This window comes from Mastomys coucha, unplaced genomic scaffold (genome assembly GCF_008632895.1).
Source record: "Mastomys coucha isolate ucsf_1 unplaced genomic scaffold, UCSF_Mcou_1 pScaffold14, whole genome shotgun sequence".
Classification (NCBI taxonomy): Eukaryota; Metazoa; Chordata; class Mammalia; order Rodentia; family Muridae; genus Mastomys; species Mastomys coucha.
The window spans coordinates 83,817,670-83,830,817 of record NW_022196896.1 but is presented as its reverse complement, the minus strand read 5'-3'; the positions used below and the strand labels follow the sequence as shown (position 1 = coordinate 83,830,817).

Below are 13,148 nucleotides of genomic sequence, written 5' to 3'. Positions count from 1 at the left end.
CACTTCCTGTATGCTAGATTTATTTTTTTCATTTTACATTATGTGTAGGTGTGCGTGTGTGTAGGTGTGTGTGTGTGTGTAGGTGTCTTTGTGTGTGTGTGTGAGAGAGAGAGCATGTGGTTTTGTGCACTTCAATGCAGATATTCAAGACTAAAAGGTGTCAATACCCTGTAGCTGGACTTAAAGACAGTTCTGAGCTGCCTGACCTGAATAGTGGGAACCAATCCCTGGGCCTTTGGAAGTGCAGCAAGTTCTCTTAAATACTGAGCCGTCTTTCCAGCATCTCCTTTAAAATTTCTATATGTGATTGCTTCTAGACCAGAAGCCGGGGTCTTGGTTCTCTTTCCCATCTTACAAGATAGCGGGTGAGAAAAACCGAAAAGCCTGATACAAAGGAAAAGAAACCTGCAGCCAAGAAGACAGGCAATGCTGCTGCTGCCGCCGCTGGTACCCCAGCCGCTGGTACAGCCAAAAGGGGTGACCCAGAGATGAAAAGGCTGGAGAAAGGGAAGCCCTATTGCAGCCAAAACCCTGTCCTGGTTAGAGGATTGGTAGGTACTCCCGATCTGCTATGTGTTCCAGAAAGGCCTTCTACAAAAGGAAATACTCAGCTGCCAAATCCAAGGCTGAAAAGAAGAAAAAGGAGAAAGTCCTTGCTACTGTCACAAAAACAGTTGGTGGAAACAAGAATGATGGTAGCCAGGTGGCGAAGCTTCGAAAAATGCCTTGGTCTTATCCTACCGAAGTTATGCCTCCGAAGCTGCTAAGTCATGGTCCAAAGCCCTTGCTTGAGTCAGCGTGTGAGAAGGCTACATGCTAGCACCACCCCTGGGACTGTCCTGATCATCCCTACTGGGCGCACAGGGGCAAGAGAGTGTTTTGTTTTGTTTTGTTTTGTTTTCTGAAGCAGTTGGGCAGCAGCTTGCTTTGTGGGACTGGACCTCCAACTGAGTTCCTCTGCGAAAAACACAGAGAAAACACCACCCCGACCAAGTTGCTATCCACAAGGTTAAAATCCCCAAACACCTGCCTGATGCTTATGTCAAGAAGAAGCAACTGCGCAAGCCCAGGAACCAGGAGGGTAAGATCTTAAACAAGATGACAGAGCAGCGCAAGGTTGGTCAGAAAACTGAAGACTTGCCAAAGATCAAAGTCGTTCCTCAGCCCCAGGTCTACATGCAGTCTCAGTTTTCCGTGACAAACTGGATGGATCCTCACAAACTGGTGTTTTAAATTGCTAACCACCCAATTAAACAGCTTCATACATTTAAAAAAAAAAGTATGTATCTAATATGTATGAGTGTTCTGTCTGCATGTATATCTGTGTGCCACTTGTGTGGCTGGTGCCTGTGAAGTCCAGAAGAGGTTGTCAGATCATCTGGAGCTGGAGTTACAGAAGGTTGTGAACCACCATGGAGGTGCTGGGAATCAAACCTGGGTCCTCTGGAAGAGCAATCAATGCTCTTAATGGCTGAGTCAGCTCTCCAACTCCACTCCCTGCATTTTAAACTTCAAACAAATAATGTCATATTGAGCTCTGGAAATGACATCCTTGCTTGAATATCTTGCCTTTAAAAATTCCTCTCTCTCTGTGCTCCCTTGCTTACTGTTGGTAAAGCCTACCCAGTAAATATCTACTCACCCTTCTACACCTGCCTTCAACTCCTCCAGTCAGATTTCTCCCATGCACCCAATGCTTGTGGCGTGTGTGTGTGTGTGTGTGTGTGTGTGTGTGTGTGTGTGTGTGTGGTATATGCCTGTGTGTGAATGTGGTGTGTGTGGTGTGGTGGTACATGTGGGAGGTATGCATGTGTATGTGGTGTATGTGTGTGTGGTCTCAGGGTGTGTGTGTTCATATATGTAAGTACATATATGTAACTAAACTTAATAGTCTGCATGCATTGTGTGGTACATTTCAAATATGATTTTACATGCTTGCATCTGTTGTCTTCTTGGTGGACTATAAATTCTTGAGGTCTGGGAATGCAACATTCATGCTTGTATCCAGATACTAGCAATTTCACAGTGCTTTTATGTAGTTGCACAAGAACTAGAATTATAGCCATAAAATGCAGTTAAATCTAGGTGTCACTGTGTGGTTCTGACAGATGCCCATCATGGATCTTGTCCTTCATTTTCTCTGCTAAAATAAATTACAATTTTGTTCAAGTATGTGTCAGAGATTCTTCCAACTCTGGAAAGAAAAGCAGAGCCAGGTGGCAACCCAGGGATGGGCATTATGACCTAGTTCTAGATGTTAAGATGTCTGACAAAGTCTGTGTATGATCTAGAAGAGGTGGTGAGAAGGAGTGAGGCACTTTTCCATGCTGCAGCCTTCGGCCACCGCAAGAGAGGGTTCATTGTGAACACACACTGTGTCCTTGAGTCTGAACTTGGAAGCTGAGTGGATTGTAGGGCTATTGAGCCAATACCAGCAATGGCTACTCACCTAGACCATTGTTATATGAGGAAAATAAGGCCTTGCTGATGCTTCTGGAAGTGAAGCATGCACATTCTAAAAGCCAAACTCATTTTCGTTTGATACTGAACAATTGAAGTCACTTCACTTCTTCCAGCGGCACCTACTGGACATATGAGAATGCAGCTGATAGCCTTGTCTATGGCCACTATTTGGTTCAAATTTAAAAGTATATATAAACCTTAAGCAGTGTCTACATTTAACAGCAAGAGATTGCATTTACTAAGTATCCCATATGTGTTGGCTAAAAGCTTTTCTTTTTCTTATTTAATACTCAGAATAGCTACACCATGTTATATGGAAAACATTTTATCCAATGCGAACAAAAAGGTTTCTTTTACAGAAAACCAGTTTTAGCTTTTTGCATTCATACTTCTGATTCACTTCCAGACATATTTACATATGATGCTTGTGACCTTTCAGAGTTCACATTCTTTTTTCATGTGGATATCAAATTGTTCTTACACTTTGTGAGTTTCCTGGGGCATTTGTTGGTTTTGAACAGTCATTTTGTCTGTCTTTACCACGGGTCTTGCTTACCCCAACTTTATAGTGAGCTGTGAAGCCAGAAGTCTAAGTTCTTTCTCCGTATTCTTTTCCAAACTGTCCTGGCCAGTTCAGCTCTTTGAATTTCTGCACAAGATTTAGAAATAGTTTGTCAACAAATACATAGAATCCAGTTGAGGTTTTTATTAGCATCATTTATATCTTTAGAAAGTTGGAAGTTTATATATATTGTTTGCTTTCTGTGGAATTCTTCTGTAAGTCATAAACTGCTACTACTAGAAGTGATACTAGAATTTCAAAGTTCCATTGCCCAATCCTATTATGTAAAGACAGAAGTGATTTTTGATATGTGGGTCTATATCTTGGAACGTAGTTCAGTTACCTTCATTGTAAATATTCTCAGAATTTCTCTAAAGAGGATCACAGCTGTCTGCGAACTAAACTGGAGTACAAATGAAAGCCAGGAATCTAGAAGATGCCCACTGGGGAGAGAATGTTTGGGAGAGAGGTGATACTAGAATATAGGTCAAATAAAAGTAGAGAGGGGAATTCTGGGGGCAGAATGGTTCAAGTAGGTATTGGACTGATGAGGATGGGAACAAGGATAGGAGAAAAAGAGTTAACTAAAATGAAGTTAATTATGAGCATGAAGAAGCTATATGGAAACCTATGAGCTTTCAATTCAAGTAAAAACAAACATAGTAAGAGGAGATAGTAGAACACATGAGCTATGAGAGAAAATGGGAGGGTTCTGGGACTATGCGTTCAAACGGGGCTAGGGCTAGGGAGAAGAGGGAAGAAGGAGGTGTGAGAGTGAAATAAAGCTAAGGACATATTATGAAACCCGATGAAAACTCACCACTTTGTAATTTAATTAAAAATATAATTTTAAGAGAAGGGGTTTTGAACAGTGATAACTTGCTGCACCCAGGTGGAGGTTGCCTCTACAAAAGTTGTTCAGGGCGACCCCAGAGACATCAGTCGATTCAGTCTATTATTATTGCTCTCGATTACCTACCATAGATGGAGAGATCCTATTGCAGGACATAGAGAATCTATCTTAAACAGGCTATGGAGCTCCTAGGATGGCTAGCTTTTGTTGTGCTAGAAAGCTGTTAAGGAAGGGAAAAACAAAAAAACAAGCAGAGAAAACCCATCGATTGTCCTACCCAGAACTGGACCCCTGCATATCACAATTCCAACCTCCCAGGTAAGTTGGGTCCACTGGTACAATGACAGCATGGTGATCCATTTTCTAATAGACTTTGATCGCTTGTTCTACAGGAGCTATTTCATGTCTGGCTAATAAAAGCCTGGTTAAAAGTCTATGACTGGGGATATCATAGGCCCCTGTGGAGAATATTGGCGGCGATTATCTCAATGGTCATGTTGTCAAACTGCCTTCCAGATACTTATGTTTAGAGCTGTGCTGCACTTGACTTTGGTCAAAGAAGCTTCTTTTTGAAGAGGGTGGTGGTTAATGCAAAGACTCATACATAGTCAAAGTGCTGAGAATAAATGGTTATGAGTGCTCATCTATAGATTGGACATTTATATCACCGTCTTCCTCACCCAAAGTTGAGGGAACGTTATGGAAGATGAGGTAGAAAGATTGAAAGGGGATGGGAAGGAAGCTGCGAAAAGCTGACTGTGGACATGCATGGATGATGTGCATATCCACAAACAGCAGCTATACTTACCTGCAGAAGACCTGAACAAGATCAGGCTAGCCAAAATCCCAGCATGGATGGGGAAGGGGTTCCCTAGGCCACACCCTAGATGAAGAATTCTTGGTGTTTGATGGCTGCTGAGGGAGGGAAAGCAACTCTTGTTTAGGGACATTGTCACTGATAGGCTGACCACATCTCAGTGAATATGGTCAGCACTAACTAGACTCAGAGGGTTAATAACAATAATAATAAATTGTAATGATAAGGGAGGATGAGAAGTCTGGAGGGAGATGGGGTAAGGTTGGAAGGAGGTAGTGATTGGTGAATATGATCGAAATGTATTGTTTACATGTATAAAATATCAGACAATGAATAAGATATTATTAAGAGAAAAAGAAAAGGAAACCAAATAAATAAAATTTAAAAAAGAAGAAGAGTAATGAAGTGCCAAGGAAGGAACAAGAAATTGATCCATCTAATTTCCAGGGGAAAGATTTAGATGTCCCCAATACCTAATACAAGAGCAGATCCTGGATTTTGTCTAAGGGCTTTTCTGCAGGTACTAAAATGACTGTGCTTCTGCATCCTTGGTGTGCTAATATGATAAACGTGTTGGGTAGCTATCAAATGTTAAATGAACTGTATTAGCTACTTCACCCATTGCTGTGATAAAATACCTGGAGAAACAATGTGGAGGAGGAGGAGGATTTTCTCCAGCTTTCCATCTGCTACTTCAGCTACAGTCATTTTATTTTAAGACTAATATTTGTTTTCATCTGCAGTTGGTCTTCTGAATGGCTAGTGTGGAGGCTGAAGTCATTGACTAGAAACTGTCTTTGTTTTCCTTATATTGATTATTTAGCATTGTATATATTTCATTCTAAGTACCGCTCAAATTCTACCCCTCCCCAAATTTTAATATGCTGTGTTTCCATTTTTATTCCACTCAAAATACATTCTGAGTTCATTTTTGATTGCTTCTTGGTCTCATGAGTTCTTTAGATGTATGCTACTTAGTGTCTCAATAGAAGGAGATTTTTCAGAGTTCTTCCTCTTATTGATCTCAGATATAATTCTAGTATAATCGGAGAATGTGTTTTGTATGATTCAAATATTTTAAGGCCTACTTAGCCTTTTTATGGCTGAGAATTCCTATGTAAATAAATATTCTGTGTGAATTTAAAAAAAAAATGTGTACTTTGATGCTGATTGTATAGAGCTTTGTAAATGTCAATTGGGTTATATGTTTTTTTTCAAACTCTTTAAACCCTTACTGAAATTTTCATTAGTAATTGATACAAAAGTATCAATTACCATTAAGAGACTTTTGCATTTCCCATATAATCATGAATGACCTCATTCCCTCTGCAGTTCTACCAGTTTTTTGCTTTATATATTCGGAAGCTTCATAATTAAGCACATAAACATTTAAGATGATTAAGGCCTCTTCAATTGATTCCTTCGGCATTATGAAATAACCTTTACTTTCCACAGTAATAGTTTTGCTCTGAAATTGACTCAATTTGTTGTTAGCTTCATCACTCCAACTGTCTTTGGATCACCATGATCCCAGGATGTCTCCCACATTTACACTTTTGACCTACTTATATCTTTATAAAGTATGCCTGTCACAGGTGGCAAATATTTGAATCTTGCTTTTTTAAGCCAGTAGGAACATCTCTGCCTTTTTATTGGAGTGTTTAATAGTTATCAATGGCTACAGAATGAATTACTTTAACTGTGGCATGCTTATAGCAAACACTTTTCATCTCATAGTTTCTGTGGGTCAGAAATGCAGATCCTGCTCTGGCAGTGCCTCGGGCTCAGAGCTCTAATGCGAAGAGAAGTTAATAGTTCATCTTATGTAAAGAAGAATGGCAACCCATCATTTTGTTTTATATTCTATGCAGGTTTATTTGTTAATTTGGAATTCTATCATCTTATTATATGCAATCTTTTTCACAGTCCTCACTTCTGACTCACTTCTGACCCCATCCAATCATTTCTGTTTTTGAAAATTATAGGCATCACCTGCCAGCAAGCTGAGTACCTCCTAAATATGCCAAAATCTGCTCTGCAGAATTCAGCTGTCCACTATCGCAGCTGAATTGGCAGATCTTACTTGGGCTCCCCTGAGGAGCTGCTGTGCAACATGAGACCTCAACTTACGCATGTGCTGAATATTTGAATTGTGTGGGATGTTCTGCTCTATTGGCAGGGAGAAAAATCATGTTCATCACTCAAAGATACCAATTGTCTCAGTAACTCCCAGAGTGTAGAGTCCAGAGCAGCACTGATAAAAGCTGATGGGAGCAGTGTGGTCCTTCCTCAGGGACCAGTCTTTACATGGTTTGGCGCACTCTCTTGTTGGGCTGTACTGTGATCTCTCCTAAGTCACTGCGTTCTCTCCTAAGTATCATTTCCTTTTCCTTAAACATCACATCTTGTTACCAATTCTTTTAAAGTATGAATATCTTGATTTTTAAGCCCCCATTACCCATTCCTGTTTACCAAGCAAGACAAACAGTGTATTGAAAAAGTAGTAGAGCCTCATGAACTGGAAGGAAGAGCGGAGGAACCAGCTGGGAACCAGACAGCAATCAAGGGATATGAGAGAGCAAGAACTGATCGGGCTCCTAGGTGGAGTTGCCTTGTCAGGGTCCCAGCCCTGGGATAGGTCAGTGACAAACATCTTCAGCATTGGTCTAGCCAACTCATGAGTGTGCCAGAGGAGGGCATCATGTCTTATGGGTAGCCCCACAAGAGTCAGAGAAAAGATTCATTAAAAGGACATCGGGTGTCATTGTTTACAAGAAAAATGGTAGGGTAGGGAATAGATTCTGGGTAGGAAGGTAAAACAAAACAAAACAAAAAATCCCAAGCAAATGTTTAGATACATAGACACGGCATTTAAAAAGAATTATATGAAATCCTTAGGAGCTATTCTTCTGTTTCCAATAATGAAACTTTCAGAAACAGATGCATTTTGTTTTTTCATCCTGGTTCAGAAAAAGCTGTTGAATGAAGTTTTAAAGAGCAAACCACCTATGGCTTAGGAATGGCCAAGTCAGTGTCACAGACGTGTGTGTCAGCACAGATCTTGCCTACCATGCCGGCTTTGCAAGAGTGTGGAACCCTCTGATGCAACATGGAAACCCCAAACGGGAGCCCACAGAAATGCCTCTCCTTTGCGTTTTGCAGTTGCAGGTAGGTGAGCAGAAATTAAATCTTGCAGGAGCTTACCTGAGGCTACTGAGGGATCATTAGGTTTTCAAGGATTCCATAAATTTTCTGAAAGCACTTTGGTTCCATTTGGAAGGGGAGAGAAAACCCAGCACGGGAATATGTTGATCCCAGTTGCAGAGCGTGAAACCTGATTTAACACCCAAAGGTCATTGCGCTGGTTTTATTGGAGGGAGCAATTCACTTTATGTTGGGCAGTTCCAGGAGATGGTGAACCGCCGTTGAGATGGCTCTGTACTGTTGGAGGTCTGCTGCTCAGGCTGTCTAACCTCCCACATGTTGTTTGTTCTGTACTAAAGAGTTCTGGAATGAAACCACATGACAGCTGTTTCCCTCTGAATCTTCTCTGGAAATAAGATATATATCTCATGTGGCCTTCCCGGCAAAAAGAAAAAGAAAAAAAAAGCGTTTGAAATAAATAAATACCCCATCTGTCGCCATGCGTCAGTGTTCCCTAACGCTGATTTCTCTGTGCTGGGCTCTCACACTGTGTGAGACTCGGTGGCAAGCAACTGAGGTGTGGCAGAGCACCCTGGCAGCTCTTCTCTGACATAGTAGTCTCTCCAAATCGTGTTAGTCGAATGTTATGGTAACACATCCATTCTGTGTACTGCTTTGAGCAAAGTTATGAAAGCTGCTGTCTAAGGGACATTGCCAGTCCATATCCTGCACAAATGCTTTCAGGAGGAAGTGACATTTAGGTTGACTTGTAGGGACAAGTAGGGTTTGTTGTGGAAAGAGGGGGCAGCAGGGATGGAAAGGAGAGAACGCTGTAGCAGACGAGTTCCAGCTTAACGTTGAGGACTGCAGAGAAGGATCTCTTCGGCAGTGTCCTGTGGCGCGCATGCGTGGGGCAGAGCGGGGTCTGAACATGTGGGCGAATCTACATGAAGGTGTGTACACGTGTAGGTGTGTGTGTGAGAGACAGAACATGCATTTGGGGGGGTGTCTTGGATGGGAAGCCTAGCAAACAATGAAGCTAGAATGATACGCCAAACTTGTCAGGATCCTTGATGGATATGTGTGATTTCGGTTGTTGCAAATAGAACACTTGCCATTCACAACTTCTACTTCCCACTGGAAGTTGCACAGGTGTGCAACTAGCTTCAAATATTAATTTTTTTGAACATAAAAGAATAGCCTTGGTTTAAGATCAGGTTAGACTCCTCAGTCAGGTTGGACCCAGAAGTTTGAGTCTACACCGCTCAAGGTCGTGGCTGGGTGACGTTTTCCTTCCTGGCAGTGTTGCTGCAGATCCCCATCTCACACCCTTGAATTCTTCCCTTGCTTAACTTACTGCATTATGGAACCGCGATGGGCTGATTCCTACTTATTTTGATTTATTGAATTTTTTAATATTTTACATGTAGTGTACTTGCTCTTAATTTACAAAGAATATGTATGGGATGATTAAACCTATCCATCTTTAAATAACAAAGTACACAGTAAATTAGGTTGTCCTTGACTTATGCGGCATCCTTGATTAAATTTTGGGCAAGTCAGTGGTCCTCAGGAACATGAAGGCATCTCTCTGTTTGCTGGTCGCACGATAAACAATCTGGATGCAGTACAATCTGTAGGATTTTTTTTCCTTCTGAGGAGAGAGGGCAAAGCTCAGAGAGCCACCTGGATGCTCTAGGGACACCCTGGCTCCACTGATGTCCCTGTCCTTGCTTTCTCCTTTGGCTCCTCACATAGTTCTAATTTATGCTGTTTTGCAGCTTTTTCTTATGTATCCTTATAAAGCTCCTTAAATCCTGGATGGGACAAGGGAGACTTTAAATTTCAAAAAGAAATACTATAAAAAAAAAAAAGCATAAAGTGCACTATGCACTATATATTTAAGAACTGACCATTTTTTTTTTTTGGCACCGTGGGGATTTTAGCTCATTTTAAAGTTGAAGGGCTTAAGGCTGAAAATGGAGGCACGCTGCCCGGCTTCCAGGGTACCAGCCCTGTGTCTCCATCACACTCTATTGTGTAGATTATTTGCTTTTAGGACATGGGGAAATGTGTTCAAGGATACTACAAGCTTCTCTTCATTGCACTATAATTCGACAAGAACCCATCCATGGCTCTTTTAGCCCCGAGTGCAGATCCTGGATGAGCCAACACAGCGCCTTGATCTCCAGGGAGGAGACCCCAGGCAGCTGACTAGCTTCCGGGCAGAGCTTCTCTACGGATTGTCAGGCAACAGGCAGAACATGACTCCACTTTTCCAGTCAGGCCAGAAAGAGAACTCTGGAAGATTAAACAACCTCTTACAGTGCTTCTGAGTGGCCCTGGAACAGCCATTAGGGTACGGATGCTCGTTTGGATTATGGGGTAGGGTAGTGCTTAGGGTGATAAGGCTGTAACACAGCCATATGTAATAATGCTGCTGTGAGACTGGCAGGTTTGAAGAGTTCAGTTTGAACAGGGGAGTTAGGCAAGGGGTTCTACTTCTTATGGAGTAGAGCAGGGATTCTAAATTTAAACCCTCTTTCTTTCCTTCTCTTTTTTATTATTTTATTTTATTTTATTTTAAGGAAAAAATGCTCTCTATGAAGGAAAAATATTTGCTCATAGATCTTGGTTTGAAAAATACCAATTTATGGTATACTTTATTTGAGAGTAAGTGCTGTTTGTAGAGGGGCAGTCATGTGCATCTGTGTTTATAACAATACATTTACAACCTGTGTGTATGCTGTGCTGTGGTAAATGTATGTGGACAATAGGTGTGTGTATGTGTAAAGAATATGTGTGTGATGATATACCTGTTGTGATGGTATCTGACTTGAATGTGGTATATATGCCGCACATGCATGGTATGTATGGTATGAAGTGGTATATTGCTTGTGTACTTGTGTGTAACACCTGTGTGGTGTATGGTATGCATGTGGCTACGTCACTACAATTGATTATATTAAACATAGTAACTTTCTCAGACCAGGAGCTAGCATGTTTGTAACGTCTTTCGTTCCCTCCTTCCATTGAGGCTGTCATACAGAGAGGACATCCAGGTATGCTCTGGTAAGTGTTGTGTGTTCTACTCCAATCTGAAAAGGAACCGAGAATGGTGTAAGATGACCACGCTTTGGGATGGAGTGGTGTGGTATGCAAGCATGCGACATACTCTGGATGGGGTGATATGGAAGCAGGTGAGGCAGATGGGAGACAGGCTTACATCTATCTTTTCCAGGTGCCTTAGAAAGAGTGGGCCTCACATGAGAGAAGAAAGCTAACCTTTGAGCTGCACAAACACACCTTCCCCTATTATGAGACAGAGAAGTGAGGCAAAGGAAGACCATATGCTGGGCGAGTGGGAGCAGAGCTGCAGCGTGGTCAGTGGAGAGCGATGCTGTGGCCCTTCCTTCTGATCACAAGGTATCTGAAGTTCTGTGTCTATTCTGCCTTTCCTACAAAATGTCAAGATAACATGACAGAGAAGAGACATGCATATCGCCAAAGTCAATCATAGGAGATATGATTTTATATCATAGGAGATGTAAAATAAAATAAAACATATTACCGTATCATGTATACTACAGCCCAGAGACAAAGCCCTCTTGCAACCCAACGAGAGTTAGGAGAGTGCATTGTGTCCAAAGTGTGACCTAGGCATCTTGGTAAAATGCAGGTCCTCCTTGGGACCCACATTTGGGCTCAGGTTTTATCATCTGTACTTCAAATATGTTCTCAGGGCATGAAGAAGCTGCTGGGCCATGGACCACATGTGTTTGAGCAAAAGAAATTTACTATATTAAAAAAATCAAAACCTGTTCTTTTCATAGATTATTTAGCAGCTTCATGATGCATAATTTGTCCGGTACTCTGTATCTTCATCTGAAATTGTACAATGTTGTTTATTTTGTTTGTAATTATTAAAAACACTATAATATAGAACCTATATGGAGTGGTTACCACCTGCTAGGAGCTGTTCTACATACCTTATTTGTATTAAATCATGTAATTCTCACAGACACCCTCTGGGGTAGCTGTTATTATTATCCCCATTTTACAGAAAAGAACATTAAAAGGAAATGAAGAAAATATATTTCTATTGGTCCTGTTAGTCTTTACTATGATTCAAGTCTAACATGTGAATCTATTAATAATAAGTTCGAGGTAAACCCCAAGGCTTTTGTTCTTTGGGAAAAGCCTACTAAGCTATAATTGCCTGTATTTTAAAAGTTAAGTACCAACAGCTTTGCCTCATTCAGCCAGAAAACTTAGAAAAACTATCTAGCCTTACTCCTGCCCACAAGTACGTCACACAGGCTGCGAAGAGAGTCTTTACAAACAATCTTTACACGTATTTACCGTGTGGGGTGGGGCATGCTTGCATGGCATGTGTATGGCAGTCAGAAGGTAACTGGCATGAGTTCACTCTCTTCTCCCCTGTGTGGGTTCTGAGGATGGAACTCACGCCATCGGACTTGGCAACTGGCACCTTTACCTACTGAGCCACCTTGCTGGCCCTCAGCAGTGAACTTTCCAATTGATCATTGAGCATTATGCTTTCTTGCTGAGAAACAAATCCATCAGCAAACATAAAATCAAGAGTTATTTTCCCACATTAAGCTTCCATGCAATCTGTCTTGTATGATGAATGCAACTGCATTCTAACTATAATAATATAAACAAGCACAGATTTATGGGCCCAAACCATGTTACAGGCTTCATTAAGACAGAAGAACAGCCCTGAAACAGCTTAACTCAGAAGTGGAAACTTATGGTTTTCTTTGGAAAGTCAGTTGTATTGGATGGTGTTTTGCTGGGGCAGACACATGAACGAGTGTTGTCCTGGACACAGGTAAAAGGATGTTTTTGTTAAGGCAAACGCATGAAGGAATGCTTCACTGAAGCAGACACAGGTGAAGGGATATTTTGCTAAAGCAAGCACGTGAAAGGATGGGTGATGAAGGATTCTTTGCTAACCACACACATGTATTGGTTTGCCTTACATTGCATTGTTGAGTTCCACTTGTGGTGATCCCATAGAGAGAAACTAACCTGCAGCCTCTTGCAGATTCCATGGACTTGGGCCAGTTGACTGAGTGATGTCAGCTAATGCAGACTCACGTAGAGTTTTGCTAAGACAGACTTAGGTGGTGAGGCAAAACCTGTGGGAAGACAAGTAATGTTTGGAGGAAGCATAAATAAGACTCAAGCGACAGTGACAACGGGCTTGCATAGCTAGCTTTGTAAAACTTCGTTGGCCTCCCATCTTCATCTTGGTTGATCTTCACTTCATTGATAGAGGTATG

At 41.5% G+C, this 13,148-nt stretch overlaps 1 pseudogene; it reads left to right on the top strand.

Moving 5' to 3' along the window:
* Positions 1 to 1,233, top strand: part of LOC116089445 — a 41,107-nt pseudogene extending 39,874 nt beyond the window's left edge.
* Positions 1,234 to 13,148: the final 11,915 nt, after the last annotated feature.